A 12,057-nucleotide genomic window follows, 5' to 3' on the forward strand; every position below is an offset into this window, starting at 1 on the left:
AGCCGTCACAAAGGGAAACTTCAGTCCTCACTTTAAGCAGATGGGAGAGAGCAAAGAACTTTTTTCTATATCTGCTATTTCTCAATTGCCTTCAGCTCAAAACAATTCTCATGCTAAAGTGGCATGTATTGGGGGTGCCATATACGGAACTCCTTCACATCTCTATTCTTTTGGATGCTCAAATTATTTCATCTTTGGCTAGCAGGATTTTCTTCTTGTCTCTTTTGAAACAACCCAGCAGTCTTAATAGTTTGCTGGATCTCTGGTTTAACAGAGGTTCTAGATTCCTCTCATACATTCCTTGTATCAGACCCAGAATGAGTCATTTCTCCAAGGATTGCTGGTTCCTATTAGAGGCACATGGTATTTGGAAACCAAAATCTGGGCACAGCAAATATATGTAATTGAATGCAATTCCATCATTTGGACAATTTAGATCAGGGAAAACAAAAAAAAAATCTTTAAAGAAATTTGGTATATATAATCTTATAAACCAAATAGTACTTTGGCATAGTGAACTTCCTTTGCAGACTGTCCAATAAAGCTAATGCAATAAGACTATAAAGTTTGTTGTAAAGCCCACATAACAATGTCTTATTAATTTGTGACTACCCTGTGCATGTTGGGAAACTTTTCTCATGGGTAGCAGTGATGAACGATTTTCTACAAAATAATCTTTATTAAAACTTATGAGCCCTGCTATGATCTGAATGTTTGTGTCCACCTCCCTCTACCCCTAAAATTTATATGTTGAAAACCTAATGCCCAAGGTGATGGTATTGGGAAGTGGGATCTTTGGGAGGTGATTAGGTCATGAAGGTGGAGCCCTCATAAATGTCATCAGTGCCTTTATGAGAGAGACCCCAGAGAGCTAGCTCACTCCTTCCATCACAGAAGACACAGTGAGAAGTAAGCAGTGTGCAAGCTGGAAGAGGACTTCACCAGAACCTGACTATGCTGGCACCCTAATCTTGGAATTCAGGCCTCCTGAACTGTGAGAAATATATTTCTGTTCATAAGCCACCCAGTCTGTGGCATTTTGCTATAGCACTCCAAACAGACTTAAGCAAGCCGTAAATGACCTCATGTGCCATTGTAGATTGTGAGATAAAATACAAAATGTTTGGCCTGATGGAAAGTAGGAATTACGGATTAGTGATCTTTTTTTCATCTTTTCAAAATATTTCTTAATGATGTTATAAAGGTTTTATTTTTCAGTTAAAAAAATCACACAATTATAGAAACTGTAAGAGAAGACTCTCAAGTATTAGAAGAATGAGAGCTGTTTATTCCATGAAGAACAGTGTCATCTTGTGCCAAGAAAGGCTAATAGACTGGAGATTTTTAAAAGGATTTCACTCTGTGCAATTCTGGTTGCTGACTAACTGATCTTTGTGTCTGATCTTGGAGAAGCTGGAAGGAAAGGAAAATGAAAGAGGGGAGAGAATAAAAACCAGCTAGGGTCATGAGTGGGAGCTAGAAACCTTAAGAATGGACTAGAGCCTTTATCAGTTTCTCATCACTTCCAACTTCAATGATGGGGTGATCTTGAGCAAAGCATGCACCTGGCCCAGGAGCTGGAGAAAGTTGAGGAAAATCTGGGGATGGTGGAACAGTGGAGGCCTTGTTGCTGCCTGGTGTCAATGATGTGAGCTTCACTAACTTGGGACTCCTCAACTGACATTTTAAGTGTAGTAATTATATGATTGTTGCTTCACTTCCATCTTCCAAAATTCAAAATGTCCTTCATGGTCCATCTTTGTTGATTCTGCTTCGTCTTTGTCATGTGGTTGTGATGTCACATTTCTTTCTTGTTATTATTTCAATTCAACATCACAGCTGTTTTGTAATGTCTCCAGTTCAGTTCAGTTCAGTCGCTCAGTCGTGTCTGACTCTTTGCGACCCCATGAACCACAGAACGCCAGGCCTCTGTCCATCACCAACTCCCGGAGTCTACCCAAACCCATGTCCGTCAAGTCAGTGATGCCATCCAACCATCTCATCCTCTGTCGTCCCCTTCTCCTCCTGCCCGCAATCCTACCCAGCATTAGGGTCTTTTCCAATGAGTCAACTCTTCGCATCAGGTGGCCAAAGTATTGGAGTTTCAGCTTCAACATCAGTCCTTCCAATGAACACCCAGGATTGATCTCCTTTAGGATGGATTGACTGGATCTCCTTGCAGTCCAAGGGACTCTCAAGAGTCTTCTCCAACACCACAGTTCAAAAGCATCAATTCTTCGGCGCTCAGCTTTCTTCACCGTCCAACTCTCACATCCATACATGACCACTGGAAAAACCATAGCCTTGACTAGACGTACTTTTGTTGGCAAAGTAATGTCTCTGCTTTTAAATATGCTATCTAGGTAGGTCATAACCTTCCTTCCAAGGAGTAAGCATTTTTTAATTTCATGGCTGCAATCACCATCTGCAGTGATTTTGGAGCCCCCAAAAATAAAGTCTGATACTGTTCCCACTGTTTCCCCATCTATGTCCCATGAAGTGATGGGACCAGATGCCATGATCTTAGTTTTCTGAATGTTGAGCTTTAAGCCAACTTTTTCACTCTCCTCTTTCACTCTCATCAAGAGGCTCTTTAGTTCTTCTTCACTTTCTGCCATAAGGGTGGTGTCTTCTTCATATCTGAGGTTATTGATATTTCTCCTGGCAATCTTGATTCCAGCTTGTGTTTCTTCCACCCCAGCATTTCTCATGATGTACTCTGCATATAAGTTGAATAAGCAGGGTGACAGTATACAGCCTTGACGTACTCCTTTTCCTATTTGGAACCAGTCTGTTGTTCCATGTCCAGTTCTAACAGTTGCTTCCTGACCTGCATACAGGTTTCTCAAGAGACAGGTCAGATGGTCTGGTATTCCCTTCTCTTTCAGAATTTTCCACAGTTTACTGTGATCCACACAGTCAAAGACCTTGACATAGTCAATAAAGCAGAAATAGATGTTTTTCTGGAACTCTCTTGCATTTTCGATGATCCAGCGGATATTGGCAATTTGTTCTCTGGTTCCTCTGCCTTTTCTAAAACCAGCTTGAACATCTGGACGTTCACGGTTCACGTATTGCTGAAGCCTGGCTTGGAGAATTTTGAGCATTACTTTACTAGCATGTGAGATGAGTGCAATTGTGCAGTAGTTTGAACATTCTCTGGCATTGCCTTTCTTTGGGATTGGAACGAAAACTGACCTTTTCCAGTCCCGTGACCACTGCTGAGTTCTCCAAATTTGCTGGCATATCGAGTGCAGCACTTTCACAGCATCACCTTTGAGGATTTGAAATAGCTCAACTGGAATTCCATCACCTCCACTAGCTTTGTTCGTAGTGATGCTTTCTAAGGCCCACTTGACTTCACATTCCAGGATGTCTGGCTCTAGGTGAGTGATCACACCATCGTGATTATCTGGGTCGTGAAGATCTTTTTTGTATAGTTCTTCTGTGTATTCTTGCCATCTCTTCTTAATATCTTCTGCTTCTGTTAGGTCCGTACCATTTCTGTCCTTTATCGAGCCTATCTTTGCATGAAATGTTCCTTTGGTATCTCTAATTTTCTTGAAGAGATCTCTAGTCTTTCCCAATCTGTTGTTTTCCTCTATTTGTTTGCACTGATCGCTGAGGAAGGCTTTCTTATCTCTCCTTGCTATTCTTTGGAACTCTGCATTCAGATGGGAATATCTTTCCTTTTCTCCTTTGCTTTTCACTTCTCTTCTCTTCCCAGCTATCTGTAAGGCCTCCTCAGACAGTAATGTCTCCAGCAAGTATTAAATATTATTCCTTTATTATCTCATTGCAACAACAAAGTTGTGTAATGAAGTCTTTCCTGTAGAGTCACCATTTTGTTATGAGTGGGAGAGACCTCGAAGTAGTAAATTATAGTTTTAACAAAAACATATTTTTCCACCAGAGTTAGGATACACGATTGCAACACTCTCTAGAATGAATAAAAACCCAAACAGAAATTGCCTTGCCAAAGTACCAGAAAATGGATCTGCCTGTGAGATGAGGAAATCGGCAGATGTAGTTTATTGCTGCAGCTGAATGATATGTAAGAAACACTTACATTATCGTTTCATAAAGACTATTCAGATTTCAAACATTCTTTCAAGTTTTGTAGTTAAGTATAGCAACAATTGGGCTTCCCTGGTAGCCCAGCTGGTAAAGAATCTGCCTGCAACGCGGGAGACCAGGGTTAGATCCCTGGGTTGGGAAGATCCCCTGGAGGAGGGCATAGCAACCCACTCTAGTATTCTTGCCTGGAGAATCCCCGTGGACAGAAGAGCCTGGCGAGCTGCAGTCCGTGGGGTTGCAAAGAATCAGACATGACTGAGGGATGAACATTTTCACTTCACAGCAACACTTAAAGTAATCTAATTAGGGACTTAAAATACTCCTTAATTCACATCTCAGTGGTGGCTTTTGCAGAAGAAATCTCATTTCTCTTGAAGGAGGTTCCAAGTCCATCGAAAGGCGATCTCTATTCATTGGTTCACTTTTAATTCTTAATCTCCTCTCTGGCAGTAATTTCCATTCTGTTGAAACTTGACTTCTGTTCTGCCCTAACTAGCTCTGTGATCATCCAGTGCCCCACCTGCCACATCGTGAAATGACAGGGTTGGACATGGATGATTCCTAATGCTCCTAATGGCTCTAACGATATGTGTGACTATGACGGATTAAATCACCACTCTCTGGTAACCATCAGGTTTCTCTCTTTCAACTGCCAGAAGACAAATTTGTGGTCCCATGTGACACGTAATTAGTACTAAGCTTATTTCTGGCTTCATTTAATACATACTTTCGTTTTCTCGTTATTCTTTCTCTTTTCCCGTCTTATTTCATGGTTTCATTGTACTTCATACTATCTTCGCAAACTATTTTAACTATACTTTGGAAAATGGCAGGGTATAAACACTGAGACATTTATTCTTATTTCATGATATAGAAGCAGCAACATAGGATTATAATTAAGAAAATGACTTCCTAGCCATTGAGGTAGAAAACGGATTTTCATTATTTGAGGGCTTTGGTTAATTGAGTTATGTGCTGCATTGTGGGGAAAACATTTCAATATGCGTACAACCACAGACACATCAAAGAGAGTTATGGATTCTGCTTTATCTGACCCCTTTCTTAGCATATGCCTTTGACTCTTGTTTGATTTCCCTACTTTCTCCAAAAAAAATGCCAAGCTCATTCCCAACTTCAGATCTTTGCTTCTTGATCTTCTGTTTCAGACTATCAACCCCTTTGGTGGTAGTGGTGTTAGTTGCTCAGTCATGTCCAACTCTTTGTGACCCCATGGACTGTTGCCTGCCAGACTCTTCTGTCCATGTAATCCTCCATGCAAGAATATCAGAGTGGGTTGCCATTTGTTTCTCCAGGGGACTTTTCCGACCCAGGGATTAAACCTGGGTCTCTGCATTTCAGGCAGATTCTTTACCGTTCAATCCACCAGGGAAGCCCCATCAACTCTTTTCTTCCCCCACTAAATCTCGAGGCAAGATTTTCCATCTCTTACACATGTCTGTATTATCTGTCCTTCAAGATGGGTTTCAAACCTTACCTCCTTCCCAGTGCGTATTGGGTAAGCCATGGAATTGAGAACTTCAGATTGTATCATCCTTGCTTTTTAAAAAGTACTGCTGTCGCTGCTTAGTTGCTTCAGTTGTGTCTGATTCCGTGTGACCCCATGGACTGTAGCCCACCAGGCTGCTTTTTCCATGGGAATTCTCCAGGCAAGAATACTGGAGTGGGTTGTCATACCCTCCTCCAGGGGATTTTCCCAACTCAGGTATTGAACCCAGGTCTCCTGGATAGCAGGTGGATTCTTTACCAGTAGAGCCACCAGAGAAGCCAATATTTAGTAATAGGCTTGCAAAAGCAAAGCTTGATGTGGCTTTATTTCTGGATATGCTATAATTTCTACACAAAGAGTTGGAGCCAAAAAATACCCCTTACTTGATCAATAGCCATAAAGAAAACAATCTAAACAGAGACGTAAGCTCCAAGATTCTAAAAATATTTTGAAAGGGGGAAAAAAGTGGAGCAGTCAGTGATTTAGTGGTCATAGAGAATTCCAGGTGTTTTCAGTGAAAATATGAACTCAGCCATTTAAAAGTGGCTAATAGGTTTGTTTTGCTTCTCACCTAGGTTTCTGTGACTGGTAGATGCAGCACCAAATGTAAGTGACTGGTGCTGGTAATGTGCTTTGTGGCTTGAGGTGAAGCGGCATTCTTGAGCTCACACATCTTTTATGACTTCTTCCAGCCTAGGCAGGTGGGACTCCAGGCAACATGGCAATTGCCTATTTACTTGCTGAGTTGTCCTGATTGGCTTAGTTCTGTGAGCAGAACCTGGGTCCATCACGTTCACCACTGGTTCCCCAGATAAGATTTATGGAACCCGTGACTACATGTTACCCCAGAATTGAATTTTGAATCATGAATTAAACATTTCCAGAGAAAAAAACCTTCAGCCCACCAGAAAGAGTTTTTATTTACCCATTAAATGGTTTTTGATATTTTTGTTGCCAGCCAGATAGTTGTGAGAAGTATTTTATGAAACAGAAGTCAGAATCCATGGCTTTTTATCAATTTGGTCTGATGTTTGGGCCCATGTTTAGCATAAGGTGCTATCCCTCCAACAGTGTGAAGATTGAGACACATTATTCCCTTTATTTGACTTGCTCAGTCACAAATTGTTCAAGTCCCCTTTGAAACCCAAATCATTAACACATATTAAAATTTGAGGATCGATAGCTTATCTGGTGTAAACATAGATTTTGCCACAGAGCAGATTACAGCATTTAAAATAGAAGGAATTCATGTTTAAGATGAGAATATTATTATAGTTTTGCTTTCAAGGAAAATATAGCTTTGTGTGTGTGTTTGTGTGTACTATGACATCCTGGGTCAAATTTATTCAGACCTGTGCTTTCTCAAAAAGGAAAATTATAAACTATTCATTACTAGAGCAGCAATATTTTACTAAAATAACCATATATTTACAGTTTCAAATCAAATTGCTTCCCAAAGATATTTGAAGCAACTCATATTTATTAATAACTGTGTATCAAGTTCTGATATAGTAAATACTTTGTGCCTGGTACTGTTAATACATATTTATTTTTACATATAGTTCCATTTTTAAATTATATTTGTGCCTACATTCTATTATTAACCCATCTACTGTCCCCATTTTACAGATGAGGAAACTGAGGCAGAGAGTTGTTATCAGCTACCGCAAATTCACATACCTGATGAGAGACAAGTTACCCAGGAAGTTCAGCTTCAGAACCCATGCCTATGCCCGCTGCCACTATGCTAAATATTTACAATTCAATTGCTCCTATCTTCAGAGCAACTGTTCAGCTCAGATATCTTCTTCTCATGGGATCTTTCACTGCTCACTTCTGCCCTTTGATGAAATAGATGTCCGCCACATTTATCTCTGCCACATTCCATCTTTAATTTTATTATATCATATACCATCCTATATAATGATTATTCATGTCCTATTCAACTTTCCATATAGACTCTGTATTCCTTGAGGACTGTGTTTGATTTACTATTCGACCTCTGGCACAGATCCTGACTTGTACCATGAACTAACTTTTCAAATATTTGTTCGAAAGAACAAATGAATGACCAAACGAATGAATAATTCTGACCCTGATCTTTAGCTGTGCTTTTCGTGGCACATTTAGTAAGAGCTTACAACACATTTAGTAAGAGCTTGACAAAGCATGGTGATGCATGCCCAGGTGCCAGAATTCAAGACTAACCCTCCAGTGGATAACTACATGTTTCAGAATCACTGCCAGAGGGGGGAAAATGTGTTATATTCGACAGGAGAGACCCTGTTGTGCAAACAGTATGTCTATGTAAGTTTCAAAGGGGTGACTGCAAGCTTTTTTTGACAAAGATGATAAGATGTGTTCAGTAACTCTAAGGAATTTGTTATTTACAAGCATGTTCCTGACATTTTGGCTGTCCAACATTTTTCTCAAATGAAATGCCAAGAATGTGCCTGAGAGCAACAATTGCCTTTCACTTAGAGGCCCGTATCTCTGCTGCTGCTGAGGTGTGCTCTCCCCCACCCCAAGGTGCACCCTCCGTGCCCCTCACACTCTAGCCCAGAGGACACTGGCCATCCTTTCTTTGGTTATCTCGGCAACACACACCAGCCTTTGGGAGTTCAAGCTATACTCAGTCATTTCTTCAAATAAGGCTGGCTAAGTTACACTAGTGGGCTTCCTGGTAGCTCAGCTGGTAAAGAATCCGCCTGCAATGCAGGAGACCCTGGTTCGATTCCTAGGTTGGGAAGATCCCCTGGAGAAGGGATAGGTTACACACTCCAGGATTCATGGACTTCCCTGGTAGCCCAGCTGGTAAAGAATCCACCTGCAATGCAGGAGACCTGGTTTGCATCCCTGGGTTGGGAAGATCCCCTGGAGGAGGGCAAGACAATCCACTCCAGTATTTTTGCCTGGAGAATCCCCGAGGACAGAGGAGCCTGGTGGGCTACAGTTCATGGGGTTGCAAAGAGTTGGACACAACTGAGTGACTAAGCACAAGCTATTCTAGTAAAGGAGTTGTGTAGTCCCTCAACACCTGAATAATGTTGCTTTTTAAATTCATTATCAGTTAGCTTGGGCTGATATGCTCCCTTTCATGGATATGTTTCCATGAATTACTTATAGTGAATATAGATGTTTTTACTATTATTGTCTTTTAACTGTCCTACTATCTTTATAAGTGCCTGATCCACTACCTATACTGTATGTTTGGCTTTACCAATGAGATTTTTCTCTTCATGAATTTCTTACTTCTTGTTTTGGTTTTTTCTGTGTAGATGAGTCCCTTTAGTATTTCTTATTGATGATTCATACTTGGTGACCCTGAACTCTTTCAACTTTTGCCTGTCTGTGAAACTTTTGACCTCCCCATCAAACCTGAACAAAAGTCTCGCTGGGTAGAGTATTCTTAATTGTATGTTTTCCCTTCTCATCACTTTAAATATTTTGTGCTACTCTCCTCCAGCCTGCAGAGCTTCTGATGAAAAGTCATGTAGTCTTATGGGAGTTCCTTTGTACATAACTAGTTTCTTTTCTCTTGCTGCTTTTAAGATTCTCTCCTTATCTCATCTAAATCCCACTTATTTTGATTGTAAACATCCTACTGGTATGAAGTGGAGTCTCATTGTGGTTTTTTTTTTTTATAAATTTATTTATTCATTGTGGTTTTGATTTTGCATTTTCCTAATAGCTCATGATGCTGAGCATCTTTTCATGTACATGTTTGTCATTTGTGCATTTTCTTTGAAGAAATGTGCATTCAAGTCCTTTGTCCATTTTAAAATTGAATTGTCTTTTTGTTGTTGAGTTAACAGAGTTTATTTTACATTCTGGATATATAAAGTATATGTATGGACCCTTACTGGCCTCATAGAAAGAGCTAGAAAATGTTCCCTCCCTTTCTATTTTTGGAAGTGTTTGAGAAGGATTGGTATTAATAATTCTTCTTTAAATGTCCATCTTTGTTTTTATGAATAAAGTTTTATTAGAACAGAGCTGCATTCATTTGTTTTCATATCATTTCTGGCTGCTTTTGTATGACTATCGGGGGCAGGGTTGAATAATTGCAACAGAACTGTATGAACTGTAAGTCCAAAATAATTAATATTTCTCTTCAAATAATTTTGCTGACCCCTAGTTTAGACTATAAATTTTGTTTCCTGCTAATAGGATTTTGCTTTTATGGAAAACTGAGAAATTTACCTTTTTGAAGTAAAATATTCTTTATAACTTTAAAAATTCACTAGGCCATTTAATCATGCCAGTACTGTTTAATAGGTATGTTTCTATGTTTTGGAGAATAAAATGAGAAAGAATCATAGCTTATCATTGTAATTAATCATTCTGGGTATTTTTGACAGTAGAGAAGACTGAAGCAAATTGGAGAGGGAGAAAGTTTCTGAGAGTTGTGCAACTAGGGGTGGGAGGGTGAAGGATAAGGATCCCTTTTCACTTAACTAGGGAAAATGTAGGGAAGTACAGATGTGTAGGGGAAAATGGTGTGTTCAATTTTTAATCGGCTGAGTTTGAGGTAGATTTGGAATGTCTAAATAGAGATGGCATGAAGAGGAAACATATCACCCCTATAAAGTGGCCCTCTTTGCCTCTAAATAATTAATATACCAAGGCAGACTCTCAGATCCCACTTACCTTGAGAGGCATTTGCTTCCTAATTGGAACCACTTCTAAAGAGTTTGGATGCAGCTGACATTCCCCACCCCCTAACTTGGAACCTTAATCCTGTCTCTCGGGGCCTCTTCTGTCAGCCCCCAGAGTTTTCTGCATGGTTTCCCTTTGGAGGCATATCCAGCCCGCCCACAAATTGAATTTCCAGTGACCTGTTGTGTTTTCAAGTATGAGGTGCCTAAGCAGATTATGTGTTCACTAATTCTCACTAAATGCATGATTACATTTACTCAATTTCCATGATTGCATTATTCTGAAAAAACTTGTAATGTTTTTTACAAATTATTTTTTGCATTAAAAAATAATGTGGGGGCAAGGGTTAAATCAAAATAAAGAACTCAAGAATGAAGAAGGAATGGTGGGAAGACTAGTTATTAGCATGAAATTCATGCCAATATTGATCTAAGAAGGAAACTAATGGGGAAATTATGGTTTATGTAAATGCTTCAAATCCTGACAATATGAAAATTATATAAAGCAACAAAAATTCAAAGGGATGCGGAGGCAAGAGGAAGTGAAAGAGGGCCCCCATCCAAACTCTTTAAAATCAATCCAAACTGTTTAAAAATAAAATATGTATTTTAAACAGCCAGCAAACAATGGTGACTATAAGCTGCTAATGATTTAACAATTTCTTTCTTAATCTTAGATGGCAAAGAATCATTTATCTAATACTCTGCAATCTCCTCTATGTCATTTTCTTTATCCTTTGTTTAATATTAAAATGTTAGATTGACTATTTTCTTAAATATTTACTTTTATTTATTTATTTGTACACATCATATGATTTCATTCTAGTGAAATCATTTATCTTTTTATCTATGTCTATTTATTTATCTATCAAACTTTTATTCTTTATTTTGTCCAGTCTTATAGAGATACAATTGACATTCTTTTATCTGTACACTTTTCAGAGAGATTCTGTAACAGTACTATTTCTAGACTTTTAACATTGCTTATTTCTGGTTGGTAGAATTTGTTTCCTTCTTTTAACTTTTCTATATTGCTAAGCATTTTTGCTTTTACTAAAAATGTTAAGTATTACTTAAGAAGATAAATGTAGATGACACTCTTACATGAATTCAGTTTTTAAAGGTTAGCTATTTTTAAGATTATATTTAAAGTTCTTGAATCATTTCAGTTGCTCAGTCATGTGACACTCTTTGTAACCCCATGGACTGCAGAACACCAGGCTTCCCTGTCCAGCACCAACTCCTGTAGCTTGCTCAACCTCATGTCCATTGAGTCGGTGATGCCATCCGACCATCTCATCTTCTGTCATCCCCTTCTCCTCCTGCCTTCAATCTTTCCCAGCCATCAGGGTCTTTTCCAATGAGTCAGCTCTTCGCATCAGGTGGCCAAGGTATTGGAGTTTCAGCTTCAGCATCAGTCCTTCCAACGAACACTCAGGACTGATCTCCTTTAGGATGGACTGGTTTGATCTCCTTGCAGTCCAAGGGACTCTCAAGAATCTTCTCCAACACTACAGTTCAAAAGCATCAATTCTTTGGTGCTCGGCTTTCTTTATAGTTCAACTCTCACATCCATACATGACTACTGGAAAAACCAAAAGTTCTTGAATGTAATTAGGATATTATCTTCATCATATAATGAAGATCGGTTTGCTACTTCCCACTATTCGTTTGAAAGGAAGTTGTTAAGATTCTTCCATTTTTACAAACATTGCTGAACTCACAAAACATTTAATCTTACAGGTTACACTTGTCTAATTAGAAGTGTGAACCTTTCTCTTAAGTTTCATAATTTGTCTTTAATAACTGTATTGG

At 39.2% G+C, this 12,057-nt stretch overlaps 1 long non-coding RNA gene across 1 annotated transcript; it reads left to right on the forward strand.

Annotated features, from left to right (window-relative positions):
• The first annotated feature begins 915 nt into the window (after positions 1-915).
• Positions 916-6,285, forward strand: LOC145518257 (uncharacterized). Its single transcript, XR_014062783.1, has 4 exons — positions 916-994; positions 1,219-3,386; positions 3,914-4,054; positions 6,160-6,285. It is a non-coding gene; the product is annotated as an uncharacterized LOC145518257 (long non-coding RNA).
• Positions 6,286-12,057: the final 5,772 nt, after the last annotated feature.

The sequence above is a fragment of the Giraffa tippelskirchi genome, chromosome 1 (genome assembly GCF_054371585.1).
Source record: "Giraffa tippelskirchi isolate mGirTip1 chromosome 1, T2T-mGirTip1v1.2.pri, whole genome shotgun sequence".
Lineage (NCBI taxonomy): Eukaryota > Metazoa > Chordata > Mammalia > Artiodactyla > Giraffidae > Giraffa > Giraffa tippelskirchi.